This window comes from Oryctolagus cuniculus, chromosome 2, assembly GCF_964237555.1.
Source record: "Oryctolagus cuniculus chromosome 2, mOryCun1.1, whole genome shotgun sequence".
Taxonomy (NCBI): Eukaryota; Metazoa; Chordata; class Mammalia; order Lagomorpha; family Leporidae; genus Oryctolagus; species Oryctolagus cuniculus.
In genome coordinates this window covers 181,695,403-181,721,690 of record NC_091433.1, presented here as the reverse complement: position 1 = coordinate 181,721,690, position 26,288 = coordinate 181,695,403, and the positions used below count along the sequence as shown (strand labels likewise).

At 47.2% G+C, this 26,288-nt stretch overlaps 1 long non-coding RNA gene across 1 annotated transcript in view; it reads left to right on the top strand.

Annotated features, from left to right (window-relative positions):
- Positions 1-4,544: 4,544 nt before the first annotated feature.
- LOC138848665 (uncharacterized) overlaps positions 4,545-26,288 on the top strand; it is a 32,569-nt gene continuing 10,825 nt past the window's right edge. Inside the window, exon 1 of the long non-coding RNA XR_011386764.1 lies at positions 4,545-6,210. This is a non-coding gene — a long non-coding RNA (uncharacterized lncRNA). The remainder of the gene's footprint in view (positions 6,211-26,288) is intronic.

The window sequence follows — 26,288 nt, the reverse complement described above, 5'->3', positions numbered from 1 at the left end:
CTATCATTTTGAAAATACTGGTTCACTGTGTTATACAGATCTTCCTTATGTTGAGGGGGACATTTCATTAAACAACATAGAACAGAGCCACATTCATCAATATTGCCACTCATCTTTATGGAAAAGTGTGTAAGTATTGGGAAGCCATCAAGGTGATAGTGGTAGATAGAAGTGTCCCAACTTTCTATTTTCCATCTGAAAGTTTGAATTTTACTATTAGCAACAAAAACTGTCACCTTGCATGACAGGCTCCCTTCATTCATTTTCAAGAGCATGTCTGCCAAATGCCTTAGTCTGAATATCTGTAGTCAGTGTTTCTGTCAAGAAAAGAAAAACAGAAGACTTGTAAGCTTACAACTCAAAGGTGCAAGCACTCTTCTTGAGCCAATCATGGTAATGTGGGCATGACAAAAGTGCTGGAGGAATACCTCCTGTCTCAGCACGTGGAATAATGAAAAGATGGTCTTTAGGAACAGGTGTTTGGCACAATGGTTAAGACGTTTCTTAGGATGCAAGAGTTTGAGTGTAGGCTTTCCTCCTGATTCCAGCTTCCTGTTAACATGTACCCTTGGAGGCAGCAGGTACTTACATTCCTGCTACCCACATGGGAGACCCAGATTGAGTTCTGGTCTCCTGGCTTTAGCCTGGCCCCGCCCTGGCTGTTATAGGCATTTGGGAAGTGACCCAGCAGATAAGAGACCTGTCTCTTCTCTCTCTCTGACTATCAAATAAATAAATAAATGGATTTTTTTTAAAAGAAAAGATCAGTTTTAACAAAATAAGTGTTATAGGTTGGTCAAGAACATTCTTTTAAAATAATTTATTTAGCTTAGAATATTCAAAATAGGATTCAACATATAATTTATATAAAAATAGTTATTAATGAGATGTCTTACATTAGTTTCTAACATTCACTCTCTGCAATCTAGTGTATACTTAATATTCATAGCACTTGTCAATGCAGGCCAGATACATCGGGCTAGATAACACAGGAATAGTATTTTTCCAGAACATTCTTTTTCAAAATCATTTATTTATTTACCTGAGAGGCAGAGTTACAGAGAGAGAGGGAGAGACACAGAGAGAGAGAGATCTTCCATCTGTTGGTTCACTCCCCAAACAGCCCAATGGCCAGAGCTGGGCTGATCCGAAGCCAGGAGCCAGGAGTTTCTTCTGGGTCTCCCAGGTGGATGCAGAGACTCAAGCACTTGGGCCATCCTCCACTGCTCTCCCAGGCCATTAACAGGGAGCTGGATTGGAAGTGGAGCAGCTGGGACTTGGACTGGTGCCCATATGGGATGCCCACGCTGCAAGTGGAGGTTTAACATACTATGTCACAGTACTGCCTCCCACCTGCCCCCAAACATTATTAATCAAAGCTTTCTTTGCTCTTCATTTTTCAGTTTCCTGCAGATGCATGGAGGTGAATAATGCAGTAACATCCCATACATTTTGTCCCCATTGCCTGTACCCATTATGTTTCCATTGCCTGCTGCCATTATTACTGTAGCTCCCGTTACTATTGAACCACTAATTCAAAAGCTAACAGAAAAGGGAAAACAATGTCTTGGTGTTATTATGAAAATAGCCTTGACCTTATGGATTTCCTCATGGGGACTGGCATCCTCAGGCTCCAGACTACACTTTGGAAGCCACTGGACTAGAATTAACTAGGATCACACAATAGTGCCTTGACTTTGGTATTTTGCTGCCTATGTAGAAGACACACAATCAGAAACTGCATTTTTTTCAAGAATAAATATACACATCCATTCATTTTAGACACATCTAAGTATGAGTTATAGCCATGACCTATAAGGGAAAAAAATGAACTAGGTCACTTCCAGAGAGCAGCCTCTGAGAGTTGATTTCAAAGCCGGTTTTGTTTGATGGTGTACCCTAACTGCACATGTGCCAAAGGGAAACACACAGAGCTGGTTGAGTGGCTCAGGAAATGATTAGGAGCACTTCTGTGGCTTCCACTTCAAAGCAGGGAGAAGCAGAATGTCTGTCAGCACTATTGCCAAGGTGATCAGCCAATAGGGTGTGGGTCATCTGTGGGAAATGTGGGCCTCCTGCGTAGGGCAGAGTGGCTGCAGTAGGCCAAAAGTTGGAGGTGGATCTCTGGCTTTTGTCTGTCAATGCAGAACTGGCATCCTTTTTAGCCACTTAGTCCTTGCCTCCTTTTCTAGGAAAATCCAACACAGGAAAGGTTGTTATTGCTTTCTTTCTTTCTTTTTTTTTTTTTTTTTTGACAGGCAGAGTGGACAGTGAGAGAGAGAGACAGAGAGAAAGGTCTTCCTTTGCCGTTGGTTCACCCTCCAATGGCCGCCGCGGCCGCGCTGCGGCCGGCGCACCGCGCTGATCCGATGGCAGGAGCCAGGAGCTAGGTGCTTTTCCTGGTCTCCCATGGGGTGCAGGGCCCAAGCACCTGGGCCATCCTCCACTGCACTCCCTGGCCACAGCAGAGGGCTGGCCTGGAAGAGGGGCAACCGGGACAGAATCCGGCGCCCCGACCGGGACTAGAACCCGGTGTGCCGGCGCCGCAAGGCGGAGGATTAGCCTACTGAGCCACGGCGCCGGCCGTGTTATTGCTTTCTTTACTGCATTTGCCCAGCATTTTGTGTTTCCAGGTTCTTTCTCATCCACTATCCTGCAGTGTTCACCTAATTATGAGAGCCCAGCAATGCAAATGGCATTCTCATTTGCCAGGACTCAGAGGCTCAGGAGAGCAGTGCCTTGGCCAAGGCCACCTAGAGTTCTTATAATGACTTGCTGAAGGGCACAGACAGCTGTGGATGTAGTAGTAGAATTTAGACTTCTTCCAAAGACTCTCTCCATTCTACCAGGTGTGCATGCTCTAGGGTTTCTCTAAGCTTCTGTTATGTTAGAGAGTGTGTGTGTGTGTATGAGAGAGAGAGAGAGAGAGAGAGAGAGAGAGAGAGAAGAGAAAAAATGGAAAAACTCTTTCAGGTCTGTCCAGGAAGATCCTTTGGGGCTTTAGGGGCCTCCAGGCCAGGAAACTCCTTGCCATGTCTGGAAGAGGAAGGGTGGAGACAAGGCCTCTCTCAATAAAGAAGAGGCTTTGATTTGGGGGTACTGGATCTGCAGGTGTAACAGCTGGGATTCGGAGGGCAACGTGACAGCTCCGATGACCCCTAACCCCCAGTGGTGCAGGCTGGGGTGAATTATCTGCAGTTGCTGTTCTCAGCCTTGTCCTTGAAGTTTCTAGTCTTGACGTCTAGGAGCTTCCTGATAACAACCTGCCTCATTATATTTTATTAGGTGCCCAGGTCTTCGTGTCACCCCCTGTGGATGCTGAGAGGTACCTCTACCATTTTTCCAGGGAAAAAGTGTCTGAGTGACAGAGAAAACGATTCTTAACTGTGCCGTAGGCCTCAGGGGACTCTGCTCCAGGCCAGCACCGTCCGCTGTGCTCTCTCACACAGCCCAGCCTGCCTTACCACCCAATCGGCTTAGCTCAGCCATTAAACTCCGTTTGAAGTTTTATTTCCTTCTCTTCTCACTATCTCAACGGGCAATCGCTCCCAGGACATTTTGTAACAAATAGCAGTTTCTGTTCTGCTGAAAACAGACCCTTGGCCTGCAGCCTGGTTGTGTTTGAGAGCCTAGCCCATCCCTTCCCCCAGTGTCAGCCTCATTCTTTCACTCTTTCTTTTGTAAAAAATGTTATGATCCACTTCCGAGGGCCTCTAGGGTACAGAACGGAGGTCCATGTCATACTGACATTAAGACCTGTCCATCTCTATCCAATCTCTTCCTCCATTGGAACCTACTGGTGTTGAGTTCTGACATTTCCACGCGCTGTGCATTGACATTTTCTGCCCCAGAGGCTTAGCTGTGAATCCCTTTGCTGGCAAGGGGAGCTCCCAGCAGGGAAGGCTTCCTACCCCTTAGGAGCTGGACCAGCAGCTCCTTGCCTGCTCCTCAATCTAGCAGGTTTCATCCCCTGCAGCCCATACACTCCCTGTGGGAGACCGAGCCCCCATCCTCCTTTCACTACAGAGCCTGCTCCTGCGGTCCCTTCTGGCTGTCTGCACTCCTGGATGCCAGCCTGGGTGGCCCTTCATAGTATACATAGCATCCTCTCCCAGGATGTGTGGACCTGTGACTAATAAATTGTTGTTTGTGTCTTCTGTCCAATGTCAGGGGACCCCTCCTTCACCATGGGACTGGACAGTAGGTGATCAAAACAGCTCTTCAGTGTGTTAGTGCATGTTCCCATCCATCTTGCATACTTTTATCCTGACATGTGCATAACCTTGAAAATGCAGTGTGGGCTTCTGCTTTGCAGGAGGTATTCTACTGTCAATCTCACTGCTTCTTCCCAGAGCACTGCTGTCAGTGCCTGGTCCCTGTCCCTTTATCACTTACTGTTCCCAGATATGCCAGTGGCTTTTCACTGCGTGCTCCTGGAACATTTAAATATATATATATTTGAATATATATACATTTAATTTGAAAAGCAGAATTAGAGGAAGAGAAGAAGGGAGGGAGGGAGGGTGGGAGAGAGAGATCTTCTATCTGCTGGTTCACTCCCCAGTTGGATACTGTTAACAGCCTGATCTGGGCCAGGCTGAAGCCAGGATCCTGGAACTCCATACAGGTCTCCCACATGGGCTCAGTGGCTCAAACACTTGGGCCACCGTCTGTTGCTTTCCCAGGTGGTTTAGCAGGGAGCTGGGTCAGAAGCAGAGGAGCTGGGTCAAAAGCGGAGTGGCTGGTACTTGAAGTGCCACTCATATGGGATGCTGGCATCACACCAGTGGCTTAACCCACTGTGCCATGTCACTGGCCCCTCCTGGGGCTTTTTGAGGCTTTTCTCAAGAATGGGGCAGCTGGCAGTGCAGGGCACTTACCATCCCCACCCTGGTACCTGCAAGGCGACTGTAACAGCAGCTTCCTCATGACTCTGAGGCCTGCTCTCAGTGGTGCCTTGTGGGCCTGCTGCAGGACAGATCCTGGTTGTTCCCAGAGGCGCCCAGTTCATTGACCACCTCTCACCTTCCCTGCTGGATCTCACTTGCCTGCCTTCCTGAGATCACTGCCTGAGTGCTCACAGCCTTGTCTTGGTGTCTGCTTTAGTCTCCCCTGCAAATTGCACTGGAGAAGTCCACAATGTGCAATCGGTACATTTCGGTCTGTCTGTCCTTTGTGTGGAATCCGATGTGTGCTCACCATTACAAGTTACACATCCACCTGCCTGGGCACAGACAATGAGGCTTCCTGTAACACACCTGCTGCAAGAACCATGCTGGACCCGCCTGCCCGGCTGCCTCTGCCTGTGGGCGAATGCCTTGGGTGAGCCTGGTGCTCAGTGGTACACACCCAGGGGTGGGTTGTTGGGGTTAGGGAGTATGCAACTTTATCTCCCTGAGTGTTGTCTGACTTCTCTCCCAAGTAGCCATACCAGTTTATACTCCCACCAGCAATGGGTGAGAGTTGACTTTCTCTGGGTCCCAGGCTGGGTTCTCCAAAAACAAACACTGATAGGGTGTTTGATGAGCAAAATGGGAGGGACAAGCACCCACAAAGAGAAGGGGAGGAGGGAAAATGGGGTAGAGGAAGAAGGTAAACTGTGATACAGGCTCCATCATGCCTGCCTGGCTGACCTGTAAGTGTTGCCCGTGGTGTCACTGAGTCCTGCAGGGAGGGGCTGGAATTCCCACCTTTCCCAGGATGGATGGGCTGACCTCTGACCAGGTGGTCGCTGACGGGCATTTCTGCACTTCCTTTCTTGGCTGGGCGTGCAGCTCATGTCTCCCTGCCAGTCTGATGCACGAATGTGGGATTTCATTGTTGTTTTCATCTGCATTTCCTCTGTCCCTGGTGAGTATCAATGTCTCTTTATGAGCTCCTTAGCAAACCTGATATTCAGCCAGGAGGCGCCAGTTGTTCCAATTGCCACTGCCTGAGCCCTAAATGCTCCTCCCCCCTGGCCTGGCCCACCCAGCCCCTCCACTGGGATCTCCTGGTGCTCTCTATGATCCATGATCTGCAAGGGGTGCCTGGCATCGCAGGGCACTGTCAGCAGCGAGACCCTCCGCAACCATTCAACTCAACTCTGTTCTGATGGGTCAGTGCCTGCATTATGTCTCGGAACAGCAACGTGAATTTTAGCCATTTGCAGCTTCCTGCTGTGAATTGCCTTTCTATGGAGTTCCTAAACTTCACCCTGAATTCAACCAGGTAGGTGCTGTTTTAGATTTCAAGGCTTTGGTGGTGATGAGTGGGTGGGGGAGGGTCTGCTGGTACCTCTCAAGGCTAGACTCCCAGCAGATTTTCAGGATTGGGGCTGAAAAGCCCCAGGGCCTGGGAGAGTTAGGTTGAAGCACCTGCAACCTTGGGCACAGCACAGCAGGGCCCTGTGTCTGCGATTTGTGGGAGCCTGGGTGATCAGCACCACACCTGACAGTGCTACTAAAGGCCTCTTGTGTGCTGTCCTGGGTGGGCAGGAAGAGGCTGCCCTGTTTCAGCCCCTGTGCAGGCTCAAACTCCTGCTCACCTGCTCTCCTGCGCTGCTGTCCCCCCCACTGTCCCTCTGCCCACTCCCAGCTCTTCTGCAGGCATCTGTTCTTTCCTCTGAATCCCCATGGCCTTCATATTCAAATCTGAACACATACCTCAAATTCTTAACACCTCCCCTAAACTCCTCAGTGCCTATAGCATGAGTTCTCTTAGCCCAGGAAGCAGGGTCCTCCCTCATCTGGTCCCAGACTCTCGGTCCTTCTGCCTCTCCCCTACCTCTACCTTGTGTCCCTTCCCTGTCACTGGAATAGCTCTAGACTTCCACAGCCCTGTGGCTTTGCTGCTGCCTTCAGTTCTTCCCTTCCAGGGCAACCTGTGCCACCTCCTGGGTGAGGTTTCCCTGACTCCTAGTGGTCAAAACGAGTGGCTCTCTCCATGGGGCTTTCCTAACAGGTGAGCCCTGAGATCCAAGCTAAGCAATAAACCTGGTGAAGAAAAGGGAGCATCGAGAGTGGTATTGCAGGTGACGGAACGGTACAGGCAAAGCCTGGCGTGGGGGCGAATGAGGAAGACTCACTCCCTGGCAGGCAGTGTACTGTTTAGGAGGGCTGGCATCTGTTAGGGGATCAGGTGGGTCAGCCAGACGTGAAATCGAAGAGCTAGGCAGAAGCCTGGCAGCTGAAGTGTGTCTTGCCTTCTGGTAATGGGGAGCCACCAAGTGAGTTCAGCAGGTGACAACCTCATAGTTGGGTTTATCAGCCTCATTGTAGGGGCTAGCCATGCTCAGCAGGTCCCGTAACTGGAGCCTTTCTCCAGAATCTTCTGTTGTAGTCAACCCCCACTGACACTGGGCAGAGGTACTGGTCTTTCTCAGCTCCTGGCTGGCAACAGGCGGTTTTGCTAACACTTTTTTGTTTTATTTTTATAGATTTCATTTATTTATCTGAGAAGTAGAATTACAGACAGAAGGACAGAAAGGTCTTCCATCCGCTGGTTCACTTCCTAAATGGCCGGAATGGCCACAGCTGGGCCAACCCAAAGCCAGGAGCCAGGAGCTTCTTCTGGGTCTCCCATGTGGGTGCAGGGGCCCAAGGACTTGAGCCATCTTCTACTGCTTTCCCAGGCCATAGCAAAGAGCTGGATTGGAAGAGGAGCAGCCGGGACTAGAACCAGCGCCTATATGGGATGCTGGTGCCACAGGCAGAGGATTAACCTACTGAGACACAGCACTGGCTCCTTGCTAATACTTTTGCTCCAAGAATCCTGGAGTCTCCCAGGTTGAAGGGTAGCTGGACACAGGTAGACCGTGGACTTCCTCCTGCGGCTTTGACCCTCATCACCACTGCCCATCATCAGAGTGGCATGATCTCTGAAGGGCAGGGATGGTCCTGGAAGCCTTTGGCCAGGGTGAGGTCATTGTGAAGTTGAGACCCAGTGGTCTTTTGTGTTTTTACCAAGTGCACCATCAGCCTCTTAGGAGTTTTGAAATTCAGGCTGTAACCTAGAGGCTGTGGGTCCATGGGGGTAGAAGCAAAAGGTAGTGCCCCCACCTGAGCCCAGAGAGCCCTGGGGGGAGGAGCTGGTGCCATGGGGGCCCCGCAGAAGCCTGTGTTTTCATTACTAAGCAACTTTAGGAGAAGTGTGTGTGTGGGGAAAAAATAGACAGAGGGGTAATAAGTCTGTAATAATGGGTGCCATGTGGAGTGAAGGCAATGTTACCCAGCGAAGAAACAGAAAACATGGTTTATATTTTCAACAGTTGGAGAAAGAAATGAAAACTGAATATTTGCTGCACCTGTGAAAACATATTTGATCATGGTGGCAAGTCCAGCATTCTTAGTGAGGGATTCATATTTCATAACTCGTGTTCAAACAAGAAAAATGATTATAATGTTAAGTATTTCCTGAGTTTATTTTGATGGATGACAGAATAAGTACTGTATCTTTCACTCATTAAAATACAGATTGGTGTAATTTAATAAATGAACTTAATACACAGATGTTCCAGGCTGTTTTAGCAGGGTGTATATTAATCAACTTCTTTATATATGATCCTCTTTTATATTTTTTAAAGAAACTTGCAGGAGCCAAGAATTTATTAGATTTGCATGCTATAAGACGGGTATCAGATGTCAGGTACACGCAGGAGCGTATTAAGATGAAACAGAGCCAGAGTCTGCAGCGCGGGCAGGCCCCCACGAGGGTCGTCCCTGGGCTCCTGCCAGGTCTCTGGGTTGACTTGGAGCCCCCATCTTGTGCCAGGTCACAAGTTCCTGCTGAACTTGCTATTGCCACTGCCTCAGGACAGTCAGAGGTGCCCCTGAAGTCCCAGGTGGGAGGTGGCAGTAACTTTGGGCACTTTGTATTTTGTGGCCCAGACAGGACAATGGTCCTGCCTTGGGAAGAGGCCGACAGTTCAGGGGTGGGGTGGGAGGGTGGAAGGTGCTCAAAGGCCTTTGCCATGTTCCCGCCTCTCCCAAAGGCCTCTCAATCCAAGGCCACTGTCCCCTTCCTCCCTCCCTGTGGGCAGCACATCTGGGACTGGTACTTTGTTCTCAAGCTTGTTTCCTGTGAGCAGGGCTTGTTTGAATAACAAGACCACAAATGTCCCAGGCAGGGGCTGGGCCTTCTCCATCCTCCACCATCCCCCGCTCCCTGAATTCACTGGGTCTGCCCCAACCCCTGTGGCAGAGGGGCAGGGCTTGTCTCTCAATGGACCTGTCTGGAAGCAGAGACTGAAGGTCCCATTTGGCTGACCTAGAGGGTGCAGGTTGGGAGGGGTCGACAGCTTGAGGGCATGGTGCCAACTTACCCCCTGACTGAGGATTGGCCCTGTGAAGGAGAGAGCAAGTACGAGTAAGGACTTCACTTCAGCATGCCCTCATCTCTGCTTTGTGAGCCCTAGTGACAGTGATGCGGGTCCAGGGACACCATATCCGTTGGCAATGGGTGTGGAGAAGACCTGGGAGTGTCCTGAGCCAGGTGTGCAGCTTTGCAGCCTGGTCTGCCCACCCAGAGCACCAGGCGCACTCCTCGTAGTTGCAAAATGGCAGTTAACTCCCTGATTGCTGCACTGGACAGTGACACCTGCAGGGTTCACCTCCTCATTTCGGCACCTCTCTCCTCATTGGGTTCCTGCACCCTCCCCCGTCACCCAAGTGGCTAGCTGGTGCAGGTTGGTTGGTAGGGCATTCTTGAGATAAGCTGCTGCCCAGAACATGGGCACTGGGTTCCTCCAGCTCTCACCAAGCATGGGTGCTCACCGGCATCTGCAGCCTGAGCTGGCCTGTTCCTCCTGCAGCCCCCTGCACCCCTCGGGGGCTCATCAATCACATGGGCAGGTCCTGCGGGTGGGTAGTGGCTCTGCTGTCACATGCCTGTTAGCAATAAGCTCTGGCCATAATCATTAATCATTCATTGAGGCTGTGGTTAGCGGCCCTCAGTCAAGTGGATGGTTTCAGGTTTTCCGGGCTAAGTGCCTCTCCAGCAAGCATCGTCCTCGGCCCTTTCATGTCCAGTCATTTAATGTTCTGTGCATGCCGAGCCAGCCACCAGGCCAGGCTTTGTTCTGGACGGCTGCTTGAATGCTCCCCTCGGGGCCAGGGGAAGAGAGGTCTGGGCCCAGGCTCCACATCTGCATGGGAGAAAGAGCGTTTGGAGCAGGAGTCTCCTTGGAGTTCGGCCCCAGTGCTCAATGTTCAGTGCTCTGCCGTGCATTGGGAGCTGCAAAGAGAAGGGACTCCTTCTGTCCCCTGTCCTCTTTATGGGGACAGAGCTCCTGCAAAACAGCTGGCCAGTTAGACAGGTGGAAAAGGGAGAGAAAATGGAGGGGATTGGGGCTGGCGCCGTGGTTCACTTGCTTAATCCTCCGCCTGCAGTGGCGGCATCCCATATGGGTGCCGGCTTCCAGTCCTGGTTGCTCCTCTTCCAGTCCAGCTCTCTGCTGTGGCCAGGGAAGGCAGTGGAGGATGGCCCAAGTGCTTGGGCCCTGCACCCGCATGGAAGACCAGGAGGAGGCACCTGGCTTCGGATCGGCATAGCTCTGGCCGTAGTGGCCATTTCAGGGGTGAACCAATGGAAGGAAGACCTTTCTCTCTGTCTCTCTTTCTCATTGTCTAACTCTGTCCAAAAAAAAAAAAAAAGAAAGAAAGAAAAGAAAATGGAAAATGAAGGGGATCGCTGGAACAGAGGCCACAGGTGAGGGCAGCCTGGGTGTGCGGTGCTGCCCTGTGGCCCTATGGTGTGATCTGAGCTGAGCTTTGAATGCATATGGAAGCCACTGGATAAATGGCCTGGAAGTGGATGGCATGAGAATCGTTTTCCCTGAGAGGAATGTAAGAAAACCAACTTTATGCTTAAATGAAGATGGCGGTGTTTTGTGCAAGTTATAACTACAGTCATAGGCAGATGTTCTTAAGTTACTTGGATAGATGAATAATACTTAGGAGTGGGATGGTACTAGGAAAGCTGGGAGCTGGGCTCATTTAGAGTGAACACACATTTCCCAGGCACATCCTTCATGCTATGACCTCTGCCACTGGGAAAGGAAATATCCTCAAAATGCAGAGACAGGAGGGTGGGAGCATGCTACACCCAGGACCCTGCCCGGCTCCAGAGATTAGGGCCAGGACAGAGGTTAGAGTTGGTGTGTTGCTCTTGAAATGCCCACAGGACTGGGAAGTTGGCAAAGAGATGTTACCGAGACTTATGCCCTAGGCTTCGTTTCAGTATCTTTCTCCAAGAATATTTCTTGCAAAGACAGCCTACTCCCTGCATGCTCATCCACTGAGACCCTACGTGGAACCCAGGAAAAGCACTGTGGGTGTCCAGAGGCCAGGGAGGCTGTGTCTGGTTGAGGAGGATCAAGCGTGTGTGGTTGGATGTAGAATGGGGACCTGGAGTTAATATCCACAAAATTTAAAGAACCCAAACAATTGGATGGGCTGGAAGGCCAGCAGATACTTCCTGGGAGAAAGGCAGCCTGGAAGAGCTCTCCAAGGGGACAGGGTAGTGGGCACAAAGGCACAGAGGATAGTCTGAGTCTGAGTCCCTGTCTGTGTACCCACCTTGATGTCCACTTCTGTGGGAGAGGAAAATACTGCTGGCTCCAGGGTCCTTGGGGGAGGGAGATGGGACTTGGGGCAGAGGGATGGCAGATGTGGCTGGGAGGGCAGGATGGAACGCCAGGCTGAGTGTCTGGCACTGGGAACCCCTGCTCCCATTTGAGATTACCACCCTACGAGGTTCGTCTCTGTTTCCCACCCCCACTACTCAGTCTTGCCACACGGATGTTTCTCTGCCTCCTGAACAGCCATTCTCTTCAAACATTTCTCTCTGCTTTTCTCGCATCGTCTCCTCTACCTGGGAAAGTTTTCTCTCCTTATCTCCAGGAGAATTTCTCCTCTTCCTTCGTGATCCTGCTCAGTTGCCAGCTCCTCCCTGCAGCCTTCCCTGGCTGCTGTAGTCTGCACCGACTACCCCTCCCTCTGGACCCTACACTGGAAGGCTGGGCATGCTGCCCTGCCCTGCTACCTGGGAAGAAGGCGAGAACCTGGGACCTGTTTCTGCCCCTCCCTGCCTGTGTACCCACCTTGATGTCCACTTCTGTGGGAGGACAAAAATACCGCAAAGATTTCTGAGTGGCAGTCAATAGAAGAAGTGAACCAGTGTGGCAGAGACTGCCGCAGAGTGTGTGCTCAGACACAGGCACCCTCCGTTGGCTGTCCACTCTCTGCCTGTCACTGTGAGCACGGTGGAGCCCGTGCTTCTGCATCCGGCACAGTAACTGGCGTGGAGCCCAGGCTCATCCCTCCAGGACCACCTTGAAACCTGTCTTGGCAGAAGCCCTTCACCAAGGAGGAGGATCAAAGCTGTCCAGGGCAACGTGTAGATGTAGGAATGAAGTTTGTTTGTTTGTTTTGCTCATGAATGCTCTGATTAAACCAGAAACTTCCTGAAGGCATATGATTCTCCTATCCCTAGAGAAGGATTTGAATATCATGTCCTCTTGCTGGAAGGAAGATTAGAGATAATTAGTTCAGTGGTTTCAAACTTTGTAAAGAACTGGAGCCATTTTTTCAGATGAAATTTTATATGAAACCTTAAGCTAAGAAAGCAGACAAGCATTATTTTGTGAATATGCAAGTCTATGGATTCGTTACTGATTAGTAATAAATTAATTAAATCATGGTGACATGTATTTATTTTATAGTTTCAAGCTTATAACAGACAAATAAAATGAATCCCCTTTACAAATGTTTTTACTTATTGTCTTAAGCTTTTTTATGCATTTGTTTTATACTCTCAAGCTTGTAAAAATAAAAAAGCACAGTGAATCTGTTTTGGTCAGCTTCAGAATTAAGAAAAATGGGGATTGCTGTGATTTTCGTCTTGTTTCACTTTCAGAACGAATTCACTTCGTGCTGTAGTTTGTTTTTACTGTCTGGAGAAGACCATGATTTACCCTGTGGAGTGAATGCGCAGGATTGTTGTTTTGTGACAGGTCACCTTGTGATCTAAGTGCCCTTCAATTAATCAGACAGGTGGCAGAAGGAGCTCTCTGTTGAGACATCCCCAAAAAGAGCAGGCCCTGGTCATGTAGGTTGCTGTAAGTCTGCACGGTGTTAGAGAAGGATCCTTTATCTGCTGTGTTTTTAAATCACAGTGTTATCAATAACTTAAAATAGTTTTTAAATATATGCTTTCAAAACAGAATGTTTCAGAAACTCCTAAAGTAACTTCTTAGGTGTGTCTTCTAGGGTGCAGAACATATGATGTAAAACCACCAGTTGAGGTGCTGGTGTCATGGTGGGGCCGGTAAAGCCACCACCTGAGATGCCAGCATCCCATAGGGGAACTGGTTTGAGTCTCAGCTTCTCCACTTTTGATCTAGCTCCCTGGAAAAACAGTGGAAGTGCCTGGGAAAACAGTGGAAGATGGCCCAAGTGCTTGGGTCCTTGCCACCCACAAGGGAGGCCTAGAAATTCCTGACTTCTGGCTTTGGATTGGCCCAGTTCTGGCCTTTGCAGCCATTTGGGAAGTGAAACAGAACCTCTCTTTATCTCTCTCTTTCTCTCGCTCTCGCTCTCTCTCTCTCTGTGTAAATTCTGCCTTTCAAATAAATAATTTTTTTAAAAAACTCACCAGTTGAATCCAATCCTGTACATCATAGATGAAAAGTGAGGACTGGAATGTGACAAGAACATATCAAGGTCACACAGAGAACTGGGGAGGGGCTGGAATGAGAACTTTCGGCTTTTGCATGCTATTTCAAGCCTCTTTCAACTATAATCATCCTTTGGTATTTACAGGGGATTGGTTTCAGGACCCCGTTCAGGTACTGACATCCACAGATACTCAAGTTCCTTTTATTAAATGGCAATGTATTTGCATGTAGCACACCCTCTCATATACTTTAAATCATCTCTAGATTACTTACAACGTAAATAGTAAATGCAATGTAAATAGTTGCTATGCTGTTGCTTGGGGAAATCATGGCAAGAACAAAGTCTTTATCAGTTTAGTACAGAGGCATTTTTCCCCCAAATATTTTCTATTTGTGCTTGGTTAAATCTGCAGACAGGAATGCATGGATATGGAAGGTTGACTGAATTATTTCTTTTTCCTAATTCCTACTAGGGAAAATGTTTTTATTTTGTTTTAAGTTAAGTTAGACACCCCAAGTCTACAGTTTGGTTGATATTTGAGGTCGTCTTATGTTCCAGGGATGAGCTTGAGACAGGCTGTTTACCAGAATGAACAGAACAACCTGGAAATCTTCATCAGTCTCTTCCCATCTCACCAAGAGAATTCTGTCCTGGTGATGGATAATTGAAACGGATTTGGCCAGAAGGGCTTATTTAGCAATGATGATTTTATGTTTGTTCATCTGTCAGGAAAGTCAAAAGCAAAGCCGGTCATTTGTGTTAACTAAGCACCCTCATTATAGGAACTCCAGGGAAAGGGTGGGGAACAGCACAGCTGCCCAGGATCCTGAGGATGATTTGTGTCGTTAAGGAGAAATTCTAATGATGTCGAGCGTATGGAAAAGTTTAAGGCAAAGATGATGGGTCATTTTCCAAGTGTTCGGGTTGAATATCAAGAGCTGTGCGGCTTCCTTTCCCAAACTCCTGCTTTTTCCTGGCTGGGACATCTCATGTAGTACCTGCTGCAGACTGTAGAAGTAACATCCATGAAACTCAAATGTACAGATGGCACCTCCCCTGTGGGCCGCAACTAGGGAGTGAGTGTCACACGAGGAATCAGAATTGCCACACTTCACCCAAGAAGGCCAGGCAAGGTCTTGACCTTGAGAGTGTTAGGTACTCCCAGCTGCTACAGTCTTTTCTTCAACATTTCACTCCTGACTGCATATTCTGGCTGTCAGATGCTCAGCAAACAATTCCAGGCAGTATTTTAAGGGTGACCCCTTGTTTCTTAGGGGCAGCTCTTCCTGGGGGGCGCCTTACCTATAGGAATAACAGGCTAATAGTCCTCATCAGAATCCTTTCTTCTCAAGCATTCTTCCTCCACCTGCTCATCCAGGAAGACTTGAATCCTCTTCTCAAGAGACAGACCTATCTTGTCCCAGCTGGACCAAAGAGGTAGCTAAGGGTCTGCCTGTCATATCTGGGAAAGTGGCTGGCATTTCACCTTCCTGAGATAAACATTTCTACCAGACAGAAAACATGAGGGCCTGGGAGGCCAGGCCTGGAGGACGGGACCCCTGAGAGGAGAGAAGAGGAAGCGGCACAGAGGTGTCTGATGGATCCCCAGGCCATCTGACCTATTTTGCCCTAAGAAAAAGGTGAAGAAAGAGCCCAACCCCATGTGGCATTTTGACTCCCCTCGGACAAAGAAAGTCCCTTTTCTGACCATCCTGAACTTGCACAGGTGATGGTAATTCTGCCATGTGCAGCAGAGATCCTCTCTACTACAAAGGGTCAGAGCTGAGCTTTCTTAGAGCCAATTTCAAATAGCATTTGACTCACATACTCAAAAAGTGACTTACCCCCACACTTCCAAGAGCTCACCCGTCATGGAGAGCAAAATTCTAATTGTCCCTCCTCAAAGGTAATCAAACAAAAGCAAAGAGATGATTTTTTTTCTGTTATAGGCTGATATTCTTGTCATATAAATAATCTGATTCTGAATGATGCTGTATTGGTCTTACAGATACAGGCACCTGTAAAGTAAGCAGGAGAGAGGAACCTGAGTTTGTTGGACTTCAACTCAGAATGCTCCCATGTGGCCTTGAATTTTGGCTGGGCCAGTATGGCAAAAGCACCCCTGCCCATTGATGGACTGGAATCAACTTAAAGGGAAACGTTATCCTTCAAGACCAACACGGGCATCATCACAGCTGCTCCTGACCACAGCTGTAGCTGATGGGCCTCCTCCCTCACCCCCACTCAATTTTCTTGGCTAATCATGAACACCCTCCCAATATGGCCAAGTCTCCCAGGCATTGGAACCTGAGGGTACCACTGAATGCCTCTCCCTTCATTGCATGTAGAACGTCTTTCAAAGGAGGCTACACACAAAGTTAAAGGAAAGCCGGGAAAAATAAACAGAGATAGAGGTGTTTGCCAATGAGTCTTCTCCAGAAATATCCCTCTTTCTCTTGGAGCCTTAATCGACCTTTATTGTGTGAGGGGGTGGAAATCTCAAAAGCCTCAGAAAATGTTGTTGACAAACTTCCAGGAAACTGGTGCTTTGTGCAGTCAGAGAATAACAGATGTACATTGCAATACTGCAGAAAGATGAGTATAATCTGAAAAAAGCAAGTTTCTTACTTTTTGGGGTAACCATTTTTTCACTGGTGGCATTACAAGACTAGGCTGAGGTGTTACAGGGCACTACAGTAGGGTCCTGGTGTGTTTGCGGTTTTTAAGACATTATAAAGAACAGTCACCCAGAGGCAGGAGCCTTGTTTGTCCAGGCAGATCACCTGGGGTCACACCCATGGTTCTGTCACTTTAAGTCAAGGTCATGAAAAAGCATGATCTGCATCAACAAGCCCTTGTGAAAACTGGATAGGGCACTGGAGAGTTTAATACACTTTGCAGCCAAATAGAAGACTGCAGTTTCTCAGCACCAGGGTCCCAGGAGGGCAGGTGGGAGGGGGTGCATCAGTTCAAGGCTAGGTCTGAGAGAAGTGAGTACAGGAAAAGTGGAGTTAACTCCAGAGAGAAGGACATTTTCTCTGTCTCCACAGGAGTAGATGTCTTCACTTGGAGATCCATGCTGCCTTTCCATTACAGTGTTAGAAACCTTTGGTCCAGTAGGAATGAACAGTAGCTGCTGAGAGACTAACCCAGCATGTTAATTTCAGGGTTCTGTGAGTATATGAATAGAGGCAAAAATGGGAAAGGCACTGCTGCCTTGTCCATGCAGGGATCAGCTTAGACCTCTGCCTCCCTGAAGTCCATGCTGCTCAGTTCCTCCAGTGGTATGGGGCAGATAAAACTGGAAATTCTACAACACAGCTGGGCTCCACCACACATAGCACAAGTGGCAGGAGTGAGGAAGGGTGGGGTAAATTCCCAAAGTGGCTGAAGTTGTGAAAGCTGATGAACCCTATCAAGTCTAGGCACAGAACACTGGGAGAGCACAAGTCCTCATACTCAAACTGGCTTGGTTGTGACTCGGGCTCATAACCACTAGTCTCTCATGGACCATCCAAGTGGAGGCAATAGAAACGTCTGGACCAACATCAGGGCCATTAGTATTTTTAAAATCCCTGAAGTTTGAAGTTGGGTATCTGGCTAGTGGAGGGGACCTCATCAACCTTTTCTGTTTTACCTTTCCTTGGACTCTCCTAGAAGAATTCAGGGTCTAGTCCAGTTACCTCCCCAACAGAGGTCAGAGATGGAGCTCTCCAAGGTGCTGATGGCCCAAGCCAACTCCCCCAGAGGGCACATTGCACCACAAATGTGCCTTAAAGCCCATCCAGGCCACCTGGGGGACTTTTTGGGGTCTTCATTCTGATGTTAGTAGAAGATGCTTATGGGATTGAATAGAAGAGATATAGCTTTGGCTCCCCATGCTGGCATGGGAAGGGTAACCAATGTTTCAAGCAGACCTGAGAATATAAGGATGAGACTTCCCTATGATGTCTTGAGACTCCTGGCTCAAGAAAAGTAGTATAAGTAGTGCCATAGAGTCAGATATGTCCATGCCAGTCCTATTATATGCCAGTCCTACTATACTATATGTCCATGCATGTCCTACTTCTTCTAAGAAGTAGGAAAATGATATTTTTAGCAAGAGTGTATACATTGGCCTGGGGTGGGAGTTACATGGATCTCTCTCTCTCTTTCTCTCTCTCTCTCTCTCTCTCTCTCTCTCTCTCTCTGCCTTTTAATCAGAGTCAACAATTTGAAAAATAAAAAAACAAGAAAGACATTTCACCAGAGAAATGCATACCTGAAGCTATGGGAATTCAAAGGAGCCCATGGAGATCATAGAGAGCTTTCTGTAGGAATACAAGCTTTGAAGAAAGGCTCAGTTAGCCAAGCATGCAGGTATGAATGGGGGACATGGAAAAATCAAGACCATGAAGTCCTGGAGGGACTAAGAAGAGGATCAATCAAGACTACTGATATGGGATATCTTTGAAAAGAAGAAATGAGGCCATTTCCATGGAGATTAAAAGGAGGAAGATGAAAGTGAGTGTAAATTTGGTATATTTGTATCCATAAGCATAGATGTAAGAAGTTGTTGGTGTGGCTCTATCCTAGAAGCTGGGATTCTGTGAACATGAATATCAGCCCTGAATTCATGTGTCCAGGTATGCCAGGACCAGTTAGGAAAACTAATGTTCTACTGCAATAGAATAAAGAATATCCATGGTAAGAAAATATTAAATAGAAATGGGAAGGACTGTCCCTAGAGGCAGGGTGCACCTCATTTCTTACTGTATCTAAGCATGGCCACTGCTGAAGTCCTGGGCTTTGGAGAGGGCATTCTAGTCCCTTTATTTAGGTCCTTCCTAGCATTGATGTTCCTTCATTCTTCTAATAGGAGAGGTTCAGTACAGTGAGGTTGTCACTGTAAGGTGTGTGTCAGCCAGAGTTCTCTGTAGGAAAAGAACCAGCAAAATAAATAAATATCCAGATGGATGTGGAGACAGAGAGAAAGGGAGAGAGAGATAGACATAGACATGAGAGAGGGAGAGGAGTGTATCTCTAATGTCTATCTCTGTCTCTTCATATCCCTCCTCTCTCTGTCTCTCTGTCTGCAGTCTATCTAGTGAATGTTTATTTATTTTAAGGAATTGTCGCATGTGATCACAAAGGCTGGCAAGCCCGAGATTTGCAGAGTGACTGATGGCTGGAGACCTAGGGAAGGGTAGATTGTGCAGTTGAGCCTGAAGATTACATGAGGCAGAACTTCTGCTTCCTCAAGAGCTGCCAGTAATTTTTTCCCCTTAAAGTTTTTAATTTATTGGATGAGATGACTCACCCACATTTTGGAGGGTCATCTGCTTTACTCAGAGTCGACTGGCCTAAATGTTACTTACACCTAAAACTTAGCTTTACTCCACAACCAGTAAAGACTAGTGGATACCATGGCTAGTGAAGTTGAAACATAAAATTAGCCATCACAAAGTGGGATCCATGTGGGTTTCTGTTTACACCCAGTTCAGCTGTGGCGAGTAATTCTCTTTCCCTTCACTGTGGCTTTAATGGCCCAGATACCTCCCCTTCTCACCTAGCTTACCACAAGCACTCATTCAGGGATGGAAGATCATGGGGTGCTGATGTCCTTCTTAGAAATTTGCCTGCATCCAAGCATATTTGTTCATTCCAACTTGGCCTTCCCAGATTCTCCAACCTAATTCTCACTTCTTGCTCCTTTCCTTTGACATCCAGCTTCAGACATGCCTTGTTCTCTGTCTAGGACTTCTCCCTCATTTGATTCTGGCATTGGGCACATTGTACCTTCTGACAGGTGCTTTGTCCATCCAGCTTCACAGGTATGGGAACGTTGTAAGAGGGAAAAGGTTCTTATTTCCATTTCAAAGTTTTGAAAATGCCAGAAGAGAAGAAATTAAATTACTTGCCCCAAAGATCTTCCAGAAAATGTCTAGTGCTGCCAACAATGGGGTTTTCTGCATAGCCACACCATTTCCCATCTGTGTCGGAATCCTCAGTGCATTTTTCAAGCTTAGTGTCTAAGACATCTCCAGCCTAATAAGAATTAGGTGCCCCGAGTTGTTTCCCAGCCAGAAAGGGAATGAGCAGACACACATTCCTTTGAAACCAGTTTCAGATTTTGGAATGCTTTACTGCAAACCACACAATCTCAAGAGAGATTCATCACCTCCTGAGGCTGCCTTTGGACTAGGTCAGGACAGGGGTCCTGGGCCCCTGAATGAGACAGTGTCTGTGCTGATTAGTGGCTTCCTGTATGGTGGCTGTAGGATTTATTCAGAGCTGACCTGGGTATATCTGGCTGAAATTCATAGTGAAATCCCCACCCCATCCCTGTCTTCTACATCCATCCTCTTTCCTCATCCCCATTCTTTTTTTTTTTTTTTAGAGGTAAATTATACTATTGTTTCTTTTTTTAAGATTTATTTATTTTTACGTGAAAGTCAGAGTTACACAGAAAGAGGCAGAGAGAGAGAGAGAGAGAGAGAGAGAGAAAGAAAGAAAGAGGTCTTCCATCCGATGGTTCATTCCCCAGTTGGCCACAATGGCCAGAGCTGTGCCAATACAAAGCCAGAAGCCAGGAGCTTCCTCTGGGTCTCCCATGTGGGTGCAGGGGCCCAAAGACTTTGGCCATCTTCCACTGCTTTCCCAGGCCATAGCAGAGAGCTGGATCGGAAGTGGGGCAGCCTGGACTTGAACCAGTGTCCATATGGGATGCCAGCACTGCAAACAGTGGCTTTACCCGCTATGCCACAGTGCCAGCCCCTTCTCATCCACATTCTTTGAATCTTACATATACTTGACCAAGATCTGCTTCCAGGACAAAGCTGGGCTCTCAGTCCTTGAATATTGGGACAGAAGCCCTAGAGCCAGAGACACAAGTGGAGAAACTCTTTTCTGGGTGTGGATCTAAAGAAATTCTCCCATCCAGGAAATAGAGTTTGACTGCCATATTGTATGTTGTGGCAGAGGTGTTCTGGGCAGGTAGCTGTGCAGGCAGTCACGTGAGCACTGGGGAGTCAGGTACCCTGAGATTATGTCCTGATTCTGCCATTGTTCTCTTCCTGGTAAACTCTTTCTGGTGATGCCAGATGTGCCCCTGGGGATCATCTTTTAATTTCTCTCTCATGAGAATTGGGGAGGCTCCAAGAAATCATTGCATTGACTTACAGTTCCAGAATGAAGTGGTGTCAGAACCAGAACTAGAAATCATGTGTGCTGGCTGAGTCAATTGCTGTCATTGCCTCAATCTGTCTTTGATGTCTCAGGACCTCAGATTTCCTCACTGTCAACTGAGGGTCGGTAAAATCTACTTTTCAGGACCATTGTAAAAACAAAGACAATTGTTTATAGAATAGGCCCTCAAAATGTGCAAGTGTTGGGTTCTCATGGGACTCTTGCATCCTGGGAGTGGTACCTGCTTACATTGTCTTGACCTGGCAGCAGCTGAAGATTTCAGCCCCGTGTTTGATTCAGCCCAGCAAGGATGGAGGTTCTACTTATGGATATGTCCTTATATGTTAAAATACTGAAACTCTTGCTTTTGCTAACTCTCTGAATGCCCATATGTTGCCTTATCCTCTACCCTGGTAATTGCTGGGCCTCTCCATGGTCCAGAAATTAAAAGAGAAATATCAGGCATGAAAGAAGGTCTCCAAGGTCCCTGTTCCAGCCCTACTACAAAATAGCAACCATTCTGATCGATAGTGCCCATACTATGCATTATTTTTTGACTGTCACTATTTCGGTTTTCTCTTGATATGCAGCAAAGTACTCTGAAACTATTGTTTTCCAAAAGTCCTGACCAGGCACAGCTGGATGGTTCTACATAGGGATTTCTTGTCTGGGTACAGTCACGTGGTTGGTGGTTGGGGCTGAAGTTATCTCAGGTTCAACAGGGATAGACATCCAAGATGGCTCATTGGCCAGCAGTGGATGCTGGCCATCACCTAGGAGCTCAGTGTAGCTGCCAAATAGAGAACACACAATTGGCCTCTCCTCATAGCTTAGAAGTAGCACAATGGATGGCTGATTTCCCAGCTGTAGCATCACAACAATCAGCAGACCAAAGCAGGAAGCAGATCTGGCCTTGTGCACCTCTACTGTATTCTTATTGTTAAAGATTTATTTATTTATTTGAAAGTCAGAGTCACACAGAGTGAGAAGGAGAGACAGAGAGGTCTTTCATCCACTGGTTCACTCTCCAACTGACTGCAATGGCTGGAGCTACACTGATCCAAAGCCAGGAGTCAGGAGCTTCTTCCTGGTCTCTCACGTGGGTACAGGGGCCCAAGGACCTGGGCCACCCTCCTCCGCCTTCCCAGGCCATAGCAGAGAGCTGGATCAGAAGTGGAACAACCAGGACCCAAACCGGCACCCATATGGGATACCAGCACCTCAGGCGGTGGCCCTACCTGCTGTGCACAGTGCCAGCCCCACCTCTAGTGTATTCTACCTATTAAAGAAGACAAGGGCTCGCCTAGATTCAAGGGGGTGGGTGAGAGCCAAGATCACACTGCAAAAGAGAAGATGCAAAGGAAGACATTTATCTTTGGAAAATCCACCTACTCGAATCCACGTGGGAGAAGTTTATAGGCAGGCACTCAATCTGTCTGAAGTCCCCTCTGCTCATTGTTTTATAACTCTCTCTCCTTCCCAGGCAGGTCTCCCTCAGTAAGGATGCAAGAATCCTTTCCTCTCCCTGGGAGCTCTCTTTTCTCCATTCTCACCTCTCCATCCAAGGAAATAACTGGCAATTCCTCACACTTTTACCCCAAAGACCTCCTCAGATGCTTTTGACCAGACTTGCATCATCAACAACATAGTGCTCCCTTTCCTAGCCAAATCAGAGAGTGATATTAATGATGGGAGTGTGCAAGAGCCAATGGGCAGTTTCTTCCTCTGTGTGTGCTGGTGAAGATGAGGGGTGGTGGGCAGAAAGCAGTGCTGTCTGTGATCTTTGGGAAAAGTTTGGTCCCAGTCATAGAACTTAATTTTGTGATAATGACTGACTATATTGTGTGTCAGCAATGAGCTATCTGAAATGGTTTGCTTTCTCTAACCAAGTCAAAGTTTCATGTCTTTGACATTGAATCTCATCCATATATGCAGGCCTCTGGCTACCTAAGTTGCATTGTAAGTGTGTCTGGACAGTTCCTGTTGCTTCTGAGAAAGGCTATGCCTTCACGTTCCATGGCCAGGGCAGGGCTGGGGCTACCATCAAACATAATTGATACCCAGAGCTGTTCTATGTGCCTCATTTCCCCTCTCCTGGTGTGAAGTGTGGATTCATGTGCAATCTATTTCCTTGCCATGTACTTCCCTAGCACCTCTCCCTGTTGAACTCTTGCCAAACTGTCTTAGGAAGAATTTGTATGCTCTTCTGTTCAACTAAGGAAAAAGTAAGTGACTCTTGGTCTCTCTCCCATGTAACCCACCCCCAGTGTTCTTTATAGCTGAGGGGAAAGTCTGTTATTCATAAAGAAAAACAAAGGATGATAAATTATAGGACCTTGTAAAATACATTAACATGAATCCACACTTTCTTCTGGATAATTGAATTTAAAGTGACATCGGCCAGAATCTGCTGCTTATGCAGGAATGCCAGCCTCCCTCAGTTGTTTTTCATTCTTTGAGTGTGATCCCACTTAGCCTGGCTAAGTCCAAGGGCCTCCATTGTCTCCAGGCCAGCCAGTGTTGTAATCTTGTCCATAATTTCATTACTTGGTTCAAGTTAGGAGCTTCATTAAAATGATATGTCTCTGAGTTGTAAATGACAAGCGACCTTCCAACAAAATGTGGCCTCATTAGATGACAGGAAAGAATTAAATGTCATGGTGTAGGATGGTAAGATTTGATATTTATGAAGGTCAAATCAAGGGTGAGTAATGTGGCAGAGTACTCCACTTAAAGTCAGACCAGTTTCCAGGGACAACAGTAAGAAATGGGTTTTCTGTGGACTTTGCTTGTATCGCAAGGTTGAGGGCTCTTTATGAAAGCACTGCCATATTTTAATTATAATTGGATGAATGGTTGGGGAACAAAACTGGAAAATGTCCAGAAATAACTCATTTCTGCCAACTGTCTTAATCTTCCACTCCAACCAATTATTCATCGGTCAACTGGCATGTTGCCAAAGATTGACCTCAGGAGACAGGCGGATTTGCTCATCTGAGAATCCTTGTGATTTAACTCTGTTGGGCTTTCTATCTTTCCAGACCTTGTCTTTATCTCTTCAAATAGTAGAAGAAATTTGGTTTTAAAAGCCAAGCTCAGGGCAATTCACTGGCTTAGTGCTACTCAGTGGAACAAGAAAAACGTCTTGGGTTTATGAGAGTTGGGCATGACACTCATGATCTGGAGGCTGTTGGAACAAAAGACAAGAAGGAATGGGGGAGTAAAAGATGCAGGGAATGACTGGGGGAAGCCCAAGAAGTTTGTCTCTTTAGGTCCCCAGCATCTGGAGGATTCTTGGCAGGGCTACCATGTAGGATTTTCAGGTCATACACAGGATACTCAGTCCAAGGGATGGGTGGTGGTTAATTTTTCACCTGTGATCTATTTGCTGAGGTCTGGTGCAAGGCTGCATCCATCCAGAGCTGGGGTTGGTAAACCATGGCCCATGAGTACAATTGGATACACCACCTAGTTTTATAAATAAAAATATTTTGAAACACAGCCGTGCCCACTTGTTGATGCGTTGCCTATGGCTATTTTTGTGTAACAATAGCACAGTTGAGTAGATGTGAAAGAGACCCAGGGCCTCACATAGTTGCCATTTGACCCTTGCTAGCAAAAGCTTGTGGATAAGTGATCTAGAGGTAGGGGCACCTTTTTCTAATTTGCAGAAGGCTCTGTCCTCCTGCCAAGTTGGAATTGTGTTTTCAAGATAGGGCTGTCTTTTTCTAGTTTGCACAAAGGTGCCTTATGCACTAGCAAGGCACTAAGGAGCAGATCCCAGTGGTGACTTTGGGGGTGGAAGCCTAAGGGGATCCTGGGCTCCTGCGACCTCACCCCAGGCCACCACAGGCTGCTGCTGGGCTCCAGAGCCAGTTCCAAGCAGCAGAAGAGCCACAGCCTTGTTGCTCAGGCTGTTCGGGGAGCCAGGGTCTGGTTGTAGCAGCTCCCAGAGGTAAAACAAATGCTTTCCTTGTTCCTTTTCCAAATAACCGTAAAAGAGAAGGTTTGTTTTTGGATCTTTGTCACTGGCCACTCCATAAAGAAATGCAAACTGTCTCATGACTTATCATCAATCACTTGTTTACACAGCAGGGCTGATTGACACGGTTTATTTTTCTGTGGTTTTTCTTCTAATCTAAAGTGAAACATGAACTAGTGAATTCATGGCGTTCCTTTCACCTTTTGCAACCCAGAACCTGCCAGTGAGGTGCTGCTGGTCCTTTTCATTGCCTGGTGAGTGTTTTCACATGTGTGAATAGTATATGTACTACTTAGATCTGGACGCACCCATTATAAGGTATGGTCAGCTGTACCTGTCAACCTGCAAGAGACTTCATCCTTTCCAGGGAACTGATGCACACAGCAATTTGGAGAGCATGAGGCTGGAAGGGAATAGAGAGTCTCGTCTATTGAAAGCTCTGAGAATCCTTCACAGAGCAGATGGGAATCAGCCCCAGGGAGGTAGAGGGGCTTTCACAATGCCTCAGAGTACTTGAAGCTACCTTCTCTGGTCAACATCCTAAGAATAGTATTTGAAGTCCTGGCAGGAAATAGTGCCCAGTAATGGTCTACATGGCATGGAGTGGGGCCTGGTGGGGACACTCAAGTCAGCAATTGTGGCAAGCCCAGAAGTGATCCTGTTCAAAGCTACAATTCACTCCTCATTCACAATCCTGTTTGTTCCTTTCCATGTGCTTCTGAGGTGATGGTCTTTCCCCATCTTCCATTAACCGTTGTGTGTCATTTAGAGATTGTCTAAAAAAAATCTGGATGGGCTGCAATGATACGTTTCATGGCTTGTACATTAAGGGACAATCCAATGGTGTTTCCTACTTGTTTTTTTTTTTTTTTTTTTTTTTGAAAAAAGGAAACAAACAAACAAACAAAAACCCTCTGGCCTTGATAACCATGCATATATGCAGAGGTGTCATATTTACATTTTGATGATAGCCATTGGTGGATGCACATTTCTTTTGGCTATACATTAAGTAAGTGAATGCAAACATGCCTTCTTGCTAATATTTCTATAATACCAATTTGATCATGAATTCTCTTAGAAACAGTACACTCAGTATGCACCATTGCTGTCTGTGTGTGTTACTTTAAATCAGTCAGTAAGGGAATCCAAGTCTTAATTGTAACTCAGCCAAAACTTGTATTTAGAGACCTGTTGCTATTTTTATCTTTTACAATTTTTTTGTCCCCAGTAAAATCAGAATTGCATTTTTTCCTAACAGACTGATATGGTGTAGTGTATTCTTAGTTATCAAAATACTCATAGCTTTGGGATTTTGAATTTGTAAATATTCATGAAGTATAAAAAGCACAATCCATACATTCTGTATGGTCTCAGTCACTTAAAAGTGGATGATGTGGGTGCACTCATGGTACCTAGAAGGTCATGTTGAACTCAACTGCTTGTGATTGTGGATGATTTTCTTCTTTGCTCCTTGTGTTTATCAA